This window comes from Scyliorhinus canicula, chromosome 18 (genome assembly GCF_902713615.1).
Source record: "Scyliorhinus canicula chromosome 18, sScyCan1.1, whole genome shotgun sequence".
Classification (NCBI taxonomy): domain Eukaryota; kingdom Metazoa; phylum Chordata; class Chondrichthyes; order Carcharhiniformes; family Scyliorhinidae; genus Scyliorhinus; species Scyliorhinus canicula.
The window spans coordinates 68202688-68215795 of NC_052163.1; the positions used below are offsets into that span (position 1 = coordinate 68202688).

The 13108-nt window shown below is 46.5% G+C and overlaps 1 protein-coding gene across 4 annotated transcripts in view; it reads left to right on the top strand.

The window, feature by feature from the left end:
• unc13d (unc-13 homolog D (C. elegans)) overlaps window positions 1-13108 on the top strand; it is a 495771-nt gene that overhangs the window by 275912 nt on the left and 206751 nt on the right. The gene's annotated exons all lie outside the window — the stretch shown is intronic.

A 13108-nucleotide genomic window follows, 5' to 3' on the forward strand; every position in this document is an offset into this window, starting at 1 on the left:
AAATAAATAAATTAGACAATGAAAAGAAAAAGAGAGACTACTTACCAGTCACTTACCAGGGTTAAAAAGCACCTCCTCACACTCTGCACCGAATTACCTCACTGCACCAAATTACCAAGTTTAAATCTCCCACTCTGTATGAGTCTCACTCCGGATGTGTCTCCTGGAAAAGTGCTCTAACCCTCTGATCATTTTGTATGCCTCTATTAAGTCACCTCTTAACCTTCTTCTCTCTAACGAAAACAACCTCAAGTCCATCAGCCTTTCCTCATAACATTTTCCCTCCATACCAGGCAACATCCTGGTAAATCTCCTCTGCACCCGTTCCAAAGCTTCCACGTCCTTCCTATAATGAGGCGACCAAAACTGTACGCAATACTCCAAATGCGGCCGTACTAGAGTTTTGTACAACTGCAACATGACCTCATGGCTCCGGAACTCAATCCCTCTACCAATAAAGGCCAACACACCATAGGCCTTCTTCACAACCCTATCAACCTGGGTGGCAACTTTCAGGGATCTATGTACATGGACACCGAGATCCCTCTGCTCATCCACACTACCAAGAATTTTACCATTAGCCAAATATTCCGCATTCCTGTTATTCTTTCCAAAGTGAATCACCTCACACTTCTCCACATTAAACTCCATTTGCCACTTCTCAGCCCAGGTCTGCAGCTTATCTATGTCCCTCTGTAACCTGCAACATCCTTCCGCACTGTCTACAACTCCACCGACTTTAGTGTCATAGAACATAGAACGATACAGCGCAGTACAGGCCCTTCGGCCCTCGATGTTGCACCGACATGGAAAAAATCTAAAGGCCATCTAACCTACACTATGCCCTTATCATCCATATGCTTATCCAATAAATTTTTAAATGCCCTCAATGTTGGCGTGTTCACTACTGTTGCAGGTAGGGCATTCCACGGCCTCACCACTCTTTGCGTAAAAAACCCACCTCTGACCTCTGTCCTATATCTATTACCCTTCAATTTAAGGCTATGTCCCCTCGTGCTAGCCACCTCCATCCGCGGGAGAAGGCTCTCGCTGTCCACCCTATCTAACCCTCTGATCATTTTGTATGCCTCTATTAAGTCACCTCTTAACCTTCTTCTCTCTAACGAAAACAACCTCAAGTCCATCAGCCTTTCCTCATAACATTTTCCCTCCATACCAGACAACATCCTGGTAAATCTCCTCTGCACCCGTTCCAAAGCTTCCACGTCCTTCCTATAATGAGGCGACCAGAACTGTACGCAATACTTCAAATGCGGCCGTACTAGAGTTTTGTACAACTGCAACATGACCTCATGGCTCCGGAACTCAATCCCTCTACCAATAAAGGCCAACACACCATAGGCCTTCTTCACAACCCTATCAACCTGGGTGGCAACTTTCAGGGATCTATGTACATGGACACCGAGATCCCTCTGCTCATCCACACTACCAAGAATTTTACCATTAGCCAAATATTCCGCATTTCTGTTATTCTTTCCAAAGTGAATCACCTCACACTTCTCCACATTAAATTCCATTTGCCACCTCTCAGCCCAGCTCTGCAGCTTATCTATGTCCCTCTGTAACCTGCAACATCCTTCCGCACTGTCTACAACTCCACCGACTTTAGTGTCGTCTGCAAATTTACTCACCCATCCTTCTGCGCCCTCCTCTAGGTCATTTATAAAAATGACAAACAGCAACGGCCCCAGAACAGATCCTTGTGGTACGCCACTCGTAACTGAACTCCATTCTGAACATTTCCCATCAACTACCACTCTCTGTCTTCTTTCAACTAGCCAATTTCTGATCCACATCTCTAAATCACCCTCAATCCCCAGCCTCCGTATTTTCTGCAATAGCCGACCGTGGGGAACCTTATCAAACGCTTTACTGAAATCCATATACACCACATCAACTGCTCTACCCTCGTCTACCTGTTCAGTCACCTTCTCAAAGAACTCGATAAGGTTTGTGAGGCATGACCTACCCTTCACAAAACCATACTGACTATCCCTAATCATATTATTCCTATCTAGATGATTATAAATCGTATCTTTTATAATCCTCTCCAAGACCTTACCCACCACAGACGTTAGGTTCACCGGCCTATAGTTACCGGGGTTATCTCTACTCCCCTTCTTGAACAAAGGGACCACATTTGCTATCCTCCAGTTCTCTGGCACTATTCCTGTAGCCAATGATGACCTAAAAATCAAAGCCAAAGGCTCAGCAATCTCTTCCCTGGCTTCCCAGTGAATCCTAGGATAAATCCCATCTGGCCCCGGGGACTTATCTATTTTCACCTTGTCCAGAATTGCCAACACATCTTCCCGACGCACCTCAATGCCATCTATTCTAATAGCCTGGGTCTCAGCATTCTCCTCCGCAATATTATCTTATTCTTGAGTGAATACTGACGAAAAGTATTCATTTAGTATCTCGCTTATCTCCTCAGCCTCCACACACAACTTCCCACCACTGTCCTTGACTGGCCCTACTCTTACCCTAGTCATTCTTTTATTCCTGACATACCTATAGAAAGCTTTTGGGTTTTCCTTGATCCTACCTGCCAAAGACTTCTCATGTCCCCTCCTTGCTCATCTCAGCTCTCTCTTTAGATCCTTCCTCGCTTCCTTGTAACTATCAAGCGCCCCAACTGAAACTTCACGCCTCATCTTCACATAGGCCTCCTTCTTCCTCTTAACAAGAGATTCCACTTCTTTGGTAAACCACGGTTCCCTCGCTTGACCCCTTCCTCCCTGCCTGACTGGTACGTACTTATCAAGAACATGCAATAGCTGTTCCTTGAACAAGCTCCACATATCCAGTGTGCCCAATCCTTGCAGCCTACTTCTCCAACCAACACATCCTAAGTCATGTCTAATGGCATCATAATTGCCCTTCCCCCAGCTATAACTCTTGCCCTGCGGGGTATACTTATCCCTTTCCATCACTAACGTAAAGGTCACCGAATTGTGGTCACTGTTTCCAAAGTGCTCACCTACCTCCAGATCTAATACCTGGCCTGGTTCATTACCCAAAACCAAATCCAATGTGGCCTCGCCTCTTGTTGGCCTGTCAACATATTGTGTCAGGAAACCCTCCTGCACACATTGTACAAAGAATGACCCATCTAATGTACTCGAACTATATCTTTTCCAGTCAATATTTGGAAAGTTAAAGTCTCCCATAACAACTACCCTGTTACTTTCGCTCTTTTCCAGAATCATCTTCGCCATCCTTTCCTCTACATCCCTAGAACTATTAGGTGGCCTATAGAAAACTCCCAACAGGGTGACCTCTCCTTTCCTGTTTCTAACCTCAGCCCATACTACCTCAGAAGAAGAGTCCCCATCTAGCATCCTTTCCGCCACCGTAATACTGTCCTTGACTAGCAGCGCCACACCTCCCCCTCTTTTGCCCCCTTCTCTGAGCTTACTAAAACACCTAAACCCCGGAACCTGCAACAACCATTCCTGTCCCTGCTCTATCCATGTCTCTGAAATGGCCACAACATCGAAGTCCCAGGTACCAACCCATGCTGCCAGTTCCCCTACCTTATTTCGTATACTCCTGGCATTGAAGTAGACACACTTCAAACCACCTACCTGAACACTGGCACCCTCCTGCGAAGTCAAATCTGTGCTCCTGACCTCTATACTCTCAATCTCCCGTACCCCAAAACTACAATCCAGGTTCCCATGCCCCTGCTGAATTAGTTTAAACCCCCCCAAAGAGCACTAACAAATCTCCCCCCCAGGATATTGGTGCCCCTCAGGTTCAGATGTAGACCATCCTGTCTATAGAGGTCCCACCTTCCCCAGAAAGAGCCCCAGTTATCCAGAAATCTGAATCCCTCCCGCCTGCACCATCCCTGTAGCCACGTGTTTAATTGCTCTCTCTCCCTATTCCTCATCTCACTATCACGTGGCACGGGCAACAACCCAGAGATAACAACTCTGTTTGTTCTCGCTCTGAGCTTCCATCCTAGCTCCCGAAAGGCCTGCCTGACATCCTTGTCCCCTTTCCTACCTATGTCGTTAGTGCCAATGTGGACTACGACTTGGGGCGGCTCCCCCTCCCCCTTTGTCGTCTGCAAATTTACTCACCCATCCTTCTGCGCCCTCCTCTAGGTCATTTATAAAAATGACAAACAGCAACGGCCCCAGAACAGATCCTTGTGGTACGCCACTCGTAACTGAACTCCATTCTGAACATTTCCCATCAACTACCACTCTCTGTCTTCTTTCAACTAGCCAATTTCTGATCCACATCTCTAAATCACCCTCAATCCCCAGCCTCCGTATTTTCTGCAATAGCCGACCGTGGGGAACCTTATCAAACGCTTTACTGAAATCCATATACACCACATCAACTGCTCTACCCTCGTCTACCTGTTCAGTCACCTTCTCAAAGAACTCGATAAGGTTTGTGAGGCATGACCTACCCTTCACAAAACCATACTGACTATCCCTAATCATATTATTCCTATCTAGATGATTATAAATCGTATCTTTTATAATCCTCTCCAAGACCTTACCCACCACAGACGTTAGGTTCACCGGCCTATAGTTACCGGGGTTATCTCTACTCCCCTTCTTGAACAAAGGGACCACATTTGCTATCCTCCAGTTCTCTGGCACTATTCCTGTAGCCAATGATGACCTAAAAATCAAAGCCAAAGGCTCAGCAATCTCTTCCCTGGCTTCCCAGAGAATCCTAGGATAAATCCCATCTGGCCCCGGGGACTTATCTATTTTCACCTTGTCCAGAATTGCCAACACATCTTCCCGACGCACCTCAATGCCATCTATTCTAATAGCCTGGGTCTCAGCATTCTCCTCCGCAATATTATCTTATTCTTGAGTGAATACTGACGAAAAGTATTCATTTGGTATCTCGCTTATCTCCTCAGCCTCCACACACAACTTCCCACCACTGTCCTTGACTGGCCCTACTCTTACCCTAGTCATTCTTTTATTCCTGACATACCTATAGAAAGCTTTTGGGTTTTCCTTGATCCTACCTGCCAAAGACTTCTCATGTCCCCTCCTTGCTCATCTCAGCTCTCTCTTTAGATCCTTCCTCGCTTCCTTGTAACTATCAAGCGCCCCAACTGAAACTTCACGCCTCATCTTCACATAGGCCTCCTTCTTCCTCTTAACAAGAGATTCCACTTCTTTGGTAAACCACGGTTCCCTCGCTTGACCCCTTCCTCCCTGCCTGACTGGTACGTACTTATCAAGAACATGCAATAGCTGTTCCTTGAACAAGCTCCACATATCCAGTGTGCCCAATCCTTGCAGCCTACTTCTCCAACCAACACATCCTAAGTCATGTCTAATGGCATCATAATTGCCCTTCCCCCAGCTATAACTCTTGCCCTGCGGGGTATACTTATCCCTTTCCATCACTAACGTAAAGGTCACCGAATTGTGGTCACTGTTTCCAAAGTGCTCACCTACCTCCAGATCTAATACCTGGCCTGGTTCATTACCCAAAACCAAATCCAATGTGGCCTCGCCTCTTGTTGGCCTGTCAACATATTGTGTCAGGAAACCCTCCTGCACACATTGTACAAAGAATGACCCATCTAATGTACTCGAACTATATCTTTTCCAGTCAATATTTGGAAAGTTAAAGTCTCCCATAACAACTACCCTGTTACTTTCGCTCTTTTCCAGAATCATCTTCGCCATCCTTTCCTCTACATCCCTAGAACTATTAGGTGGCCTATAGAAAACTCCCAACAGGGTGACCTCTCCTTTCCTGTTTCTAACCTCAGCCCATACTACCTCAGAAGAAGAGTCCCCATCTAGCATCCTTTCCGCCACCGTAATACTGTCCTTGACTAGCAGCGCCACACCTCCCCCTCTTTTGCCCCCTTCTCTGAGCTTACTAAAACACCTAAACCCCGGAACCTGCAACAACCATTCCTGTCCCTGCTCTATCCATGTCTCTGAAATGGCCACAACATCGAAGTCCCAGGTACCAACCCATGCTGCCAGTTCCCCTACCTTATTTCGTATACTCCTGGCATTGAAGTAGACACACTTCAAACCACCTACCTGAACACTGGCACCCTCCTGCGAAGTCAAATCTGTGCTCCTGACCTCTATACTCTCAATCTCCCGTACCCCAAAACTACAATCCAGGTTCCCATGCCCCTGCTGAATTAGTTTAAACCCCCCCAAAGAGCACTAACAAATCTCCCCCCCAGGATATTGGTGCCCCTCAGGTTCAGATGTAGACCATCCTGTCTATAGAGGTCCCACCTTCCCCAGAAAGAGCCCCAGTTATCCAGAAATCTGAATCCCTCCCGCCTGCACCATCCCTGTAGCCACGTGTTTAATTGCTCTCTCTCCCTATTCCTCATCTCACTATCACGTGGCACGGGCAACAACCCAGAGATAACAACTCTGTTTGTTCTCGCTCTGAGCTTCCATCCTAGCTCCCGAAAGGCCTGCCTGACATCCTTGTCCCCTTTCCTACCTATGTCGTTAGTGCCAATGTGGACTACGACTTGGGGCGGCTCCCCCTCCCCCTTTGTCGTCTGCAAATTTACTCACCCATCCTTCTGCGCCCTCCTCTAGGTCATTTATAAAAATGACAAACAGCAACGGCCCCAGAACAGATCCTTGTGGTACGCCACTCGTAACTGAACTCCATTCTGAACATTTCCCATCAACTACCACTCTCTGTCTTCTTTCAACTAGCCAATTTCTGATCCACATCTCTAAATCACCCTCAATCCCCAGCCTCCGTATTTTCTGCAATAGCCGACCGTGGGGAACCTTATCAAACGCTTTACTGAAATCCATATACACCACATCAACTGCTCTACCCTCGTCTACCTGTTCAGTCACCTTCTCAAAGAACTCGATAAGGTTTGTGAGGCATGACCTACCCTTCACAAAACCATACTGACTATCCCTAATCATATTATTCCTATCTAGATGATTATAAATCGTATCTTTTATAATCCTCTCCAAGACCTTACCCACCACAGACGTTAGGTTCACCGGCCTATAGTTACCGGGGTTATCTCTACTCCCCTTCTTGAACAAAGGGACCACATTTGCTATCCTCCAGTTCTCTGGCACTATTCCTGTAGCCAATGATGACCTAAAAATCAAAGCCAAAGGCTCAGCAATCTCTTCCCTGGCTTCCCAGAGAATCCTAGGATAAATCCCATCCGGCCCCGGGGACTTATCTATTTTCACCTTGTCCAGAATTGCCAACACATCTTCCCGACGCACCTCAATGCCATCTATTCTAATAGCCTGGGTCTCAGCATTCTCCTCCGCAATATTATCTTATTCTTGAGTGAATACTGACGAAAAGTATTCATTTGGTATCTCGCTTATCTCCTCAGCCTCCACACACAACTTCCCACCACTGTCCTTGACTGGCCCTACTCTTACCCTAGTCATTCTTTTATTCCTGACATACCTATAGAAAGCTTTTGGGTTTTCCTTGATCCTACCTGCCAAAGACTTCTCATGTCCCCTCCTTGCTCATCTCAGCTCTCTCTTTAGATCCTTCCTCGCTTCCTTGTAACTATCAAGCGCCCCAACTGAAACTTCACGCCTCATCTTCACATAGGCCTCCTTCTTCCTCTTAACAAGAGATTCCACTTCTTTGGTAAACCACGGTTCCCTCGCTTGACCCCTTCCTCCCTGCCTGACTGGTACGTACTTATCAAGAACATGCAATAGCTGTTCCTTGAACAAGCTCCACATATCCAGTGTGCCCAATCCTTGCAGCCTACTTCTCCAACCAACACATCCTAAGTCATGTCTAATGGCATCATAATTGCCCTTCCCCCAGCTATAACTCTTGCCCTGCGGGGTATACTTATCCCTTTCCATCACTAACGTAAAGGTCACCGAATTGTGGTCACTGTTTCCAAAGTGCTCACCTACCTCCAGATCTAATACCTGGCCTGGTTCATTACCCAAAACCAAATCCAATGTGGCCTCGCCTCTTGTTGGCCTGTCAACATATTGTGTCAGGAAACCCTCCTGCACACATTGTACAAAGAATGACCCATCTAATGTACTCGAACTATATCTTTTCCAGTCAATATTTGGAAAGTTAAAGTCTCCCATAACAACTACCCTGTTACTTTCGCTCTTTTCCAGAATCATCTTCGCCATCCTTTCCTCTACATCCCTAGAACTATTAGGTGGCCTATAGAAAACTCCCAACAGGGTGACCTCTCCTTTCCTGTTTCTAACCTCAGCCCATACTACCTCAGAAGAAGAGTCCCCATCTAGCATCCTTTCCGCCACCGTAATACTGTCCTTGACTAGCAGCGCCACACCTCCCCCTCTTTTGCCCCCTTCTCTGAGCTTACTAAAACACCTAAACCCCGGAACCTGCAACAACCATTCCTGTCCCTGCTCTATCCATGTCTCTGAAATGGCCACAACATCGAAGTCCCAGGTACCAACCCATGCTGCCAGTTCCCCTACCTTATTTCGTATACTCCTGGCATTGAAGTAGACACACTTCAAACCACCTACCTGAACACTGGCACCCTCCTGCGAAGTCAAATCTGTGCTCCTGACCTCTATACTCTCAATCTCCCGTACCCCAAAACTACAATCCAGGTTCCCATGCCCCTGCTGAATTAGTTTAAACCCCCCCAAAGAGCACTAACAAATCTCCCCCCCAGGATATTGGTGCCCCTCAGGTTCAGATGTAGACCATCCTGTCTATAGAGGTCCCACCTTCCCCAGAAAGAGCCCCAGTTATCCAGAAATCTGAATCCCTCCCGCCTGCACCATCCCTGTAGCCACGTGTTTAATTGCTCTCTCTCCCTATTCCTCATCTCACTATCACGTGGCACGGGCAACAACCCAGAGATAACAACTCTGTTTGTTCTCGCTCTGAGCTTCCATCCTAGCTCCCGAAAGGCCTGCCTGACATCCTTGTCCCCTTTCCTACCTATGTCGTTAGTGCCAATGTGGACTACGACTTGGGGCGGCTCCCCCTCCCCCTTTGTCGTCTGCAAATTTACTCACCCATCCTTCTGCGCCCTCCTCTAGGTCATTTATAAAAATGACAAACAGCAACGGCCCCAGAACAGATCCTTGTGGTACGCCACTCGTAACTGAACTCCATTCTGAACATTTCCCATCAACTACCACTCTCTGTCTTCTTTCAACTAGCCAATTTCTGATCCACATCTCTAAATCACCCTCAATCCCCAGCCTCCGTATTTTCTGCAATAGCCGACCGTGGGGAACCTTATCAAACGCTTTACTGAAATCCATATACACCACATCAACTGCTCTACCCTCGTCTACCTGTTCAGTCACCTTCTCAAAGAACTCGATAAGGTTTGTGAGGCATGACCTACCCTTCATAAAACCATACTGACTATCCCTAATCATATTATTCCTATCTAGATGATTATAAATCGTATCTTTTATAATCCTCTCCAAGACCTTACCCACCACAGACGTTAGGCTCACCGGCCTATAGTTACCGGGGTTATCTCTACTCCCCTTCTTGAACAAAGGGACCACATTTGCTATCCAATGTGTCCAAGTTTGCAGATGACACTAAGATGAGTGGTAAAGTGAAAAGTGCAGAGGATACTGGAAGTCTGCAGAGGGATTTGGATAGGTTAAGTGAATGGGCTGGGGTCTGGCAGATGGAATACAATGTTGGCAAATGTGAGGTTATCCATTTTGGTAGGAATAACAGCAAACGGGATTATTATTTAAATGATGAAATATTAAAGCATGCTGCTGTGCAGAGAGACCTGGGTGTGCTGGTGCATGAGTCACAGAAAGTTGGTTTACAGGTGCAACAGGTGATTAAGAAGGCAAATGGAATTTTGTCCTTCATTGCTAGAGGGATGGAGTTTAAGACTAGGGAGGTTATGCTGCAATTGTACAAGGTGTTAGTGAGGCCACACCTGGAGTATTGTGTTCAGTTTTGGTCTCCTTACTTGAGAAAGGACGTACTGGCACTGGAGGGTGTGCAGAGGAGATTCACTAGGTTAATCCCAGAGCTGAAGGGGTTGGATTATGAGGAGAGGTTGAGTAGATTGGGACTGTACTCGTTGGAATTTAGAAGGATGAGGGGGGATCTTATAGAAACATATAAAATTATGAAGGGAATAGATAGGATAGATGCGGGCAGGTTGTTTCCACTGGCAGGTGAAAGCAGAACTAGGGGGCATAGCCTCAAAATAAGGGGAAGTAGATTTAGGACTGAGTTTAGGAGGAACTTCTTCACCCAAAGGGTTGTGAATCTATGGAATTCCTTGCCCAGTGAAGCAGTTGAGGCTCCTTCATTACATGTTTTTAAGGTAAAACACGGGCCTCACGGTAGCAGCGGGCCTCACGGTAGCATGGTGGTTAGCATCAATGCTTCACAGCTCCAGGGTCCCAGGTTCGATTCCCGGCTGGGTCACTGTCTGTGTGGAGTCTGCACGTCCTCCCCGTGTGTGCGTGGGTTTCCTCCGGGTGCTCCGGTTTCCTCCCACAGTCCAAAGATGTGCTGGTTAGGTGGATTGGCCATGCTAAATTGCCCGTAGTGTAAGGTTAATGGGGGGATTGTTGGGTTACGGGTATACGGGTTACGTGGGTTTAAGTGGGGTGATCATTGTTCGGCACAACATCGAGGGCCGAAGGGCCTGTTCTGTGCTGTACTGTTCTATGTTCTATAGATAGTTTTTTGAAGAATAAAGGGATTAAGGATTATGATGTTCGGGCCGGAAAGTGGAGCTGAGTCCACAAAAGATCAGCCATGATCTCATTGAATGGTGGAGCAGGCTCGAGGGGCCAGATGGCCTACTCCTGCTCCTAGTTCTTATGTTCTTATCTGTGCCCCTTGCTTTAGCATTCCCTATAACTATCTATCTCCTGCACTTTGCCCTCCCCTGCTGAGCAACAGTGCCACTGTTCTTGCTGCTGTTGTTTTCCCCTGATAGGCTTCCCCCCCCAACAGTATCCAAAATGGTATACTTGTTTAAGAGGGGAACGGGCTGGTTGCATCGCAAACAGTTTGGTGCCTGACGTGTTTTAGTTTTCGGCCTATCCCGCTATTCACCAGCCTCGTCTCGCTCGAGCAAAGGTGCAACGAGGCCTGAGAATCGCGTCCTATGAGTTAAGTCACCGTCAGCTGTTGGGGCAGGGGAATTTAGTTTTTTCGTTATATGTCGAAGGGTTGGGATTTAGTGGGCTTGTTATTAATGATTGTGCTTTTCATGTGTTGTACCTTTATTATTACTGTTTAGTTTGTTGTTTATTTTGTTATAATGAAATATTTCTTCAATAAAAATAAAAATATTTCAATAAAAATATTTTTGAAAAGCTAAGTTAAAAATGTAACAGGTTTTGAGCTGGTGAACAGGGGAGGATGGGAAATAAAACATTAGGGATGGTCTGTGATCGGATGGAGGACAGGTCAGATTAAATGATGAAAAGTTCCATGGTGCAAGAGAAATGGAGTAGTAATAGAGAACAAAGAAAATTACAGCACAGGAACAAGCCCTTCGGCCCTCCAAGCCTGTACCGACCATGCTGCCCATCTGAACTAAAACCCCCTACCCTTCCAGGGACCAGATCTGTTTATTCCCATACTATTCATGTATTTGTGAGATTACACTTAAAAGTCACTATCGTATCTGCTTCCACCACCTCCTCCGGCAGCGAGTTCCAGGCTCCCACCACCCTCTGTGTAAAAATATTTGCCTCGTACATCTCCTTTCAACCTAGCTTCTCGCATCTTAAACCTATGCCCCCTAATAATTGACTCTTCCAACCAAGGCAAAAGTTTCTGACTATCCACTCTGCCCATGCCCCTCATAATCTTGTAGACTTCTATCAGGTCGCCCCTCAACCTCTGTTGTTCCAGTGAGAGCAAACAAGTTTCTGAGACCTCTCCTCATCCTTAATGCCCTCCATACCGGCAACATAGAAAATAGAAAATACAGCACAGAACAGGCCCTTTGGCCCACGATATTGTGCTGAACTTTTGTCCGAGATTAACAACAAATCAATCTACACCCCAGCATTCTACCGTAATCCATGTACCTATCCAATAGCCACTTGAAGGTCCCTAATGTTTCCAACTCAACTACTTCTACAGGCAGTGCCTTCCATGCCCCCACTACTCTCTGGGTAAAGAACCTACCTCTGATATCCCCCCTATATCTTCCACCATTTACCTTAAATTTATGTCCCCTTGTAATGGTTTGTTCCACCCGGGGAAAAAGTCTCTGACTGTCTCTGACTGTCTGTCCTGGTAAATCTTTTCTGTACCCTCGCTAAAGCCTCCATATCCTTCTGGCAGTGTGGCGACCAGAATTGAACACTATATTCCAAGTGCAGCCTAACTAAGGTTCTATAAAGCTGCAACATGACTCGCCAATTTTTAAAGTCAATGCCTTGGCCGAATGGAACGAGTAACGAACCCAAAACATCCAGAGGTGGGAGCACCTCCATGGGGTAGCGAGCCTGCTGAAGGTTTAAAACTTTGTATTATTGACTCCATTCCAGAGAGGCTTAAGGGAGCTACAAATTTATTTTCTCAGGGGCACTTGGTAGTTGCCAATACCCACCAACCCAGATTTAGGCATTTCCACCAAAGTACATACCTCCCTGATAGGGAGGTGCCCCAGATACACCTTCAGTGGTGTTGGAGTCATCAGTATTATTTAGAGTAAGGTAGCCTGGGGGCCAGTAGCTAGGGTGGGGGCAGGGGTTGTATATTGGTGCTTAACACCAAGTTGCAATCCCTGACAAACCATTCCCCATAAATTTGTTTTTGTTTTTTAAATTTAGAGTACCCAATTCATGTTTTCCAATTAAGGGGCAATTTAGCATGGCCAATCCACCTACCCTGCACATCTTTTTTGGGTTGTGGGGGCAGAACCTCACGCAAACACGGAGAGAATGTGCAAACTCCACACGGACAGTTACCCAGAGCCGGGATCAAACCTGGGACCTCGGCGCTGTGAGGCAGCAATGCTAACCACTGCACCACCATGCTGTCCAATTCCCAGTGAATTTTGAAGTCACAAGATTTGAACAAACCTGAGAGAAAAAAATGATAAAATAAAAACACGCAGTGGTTCATGTAA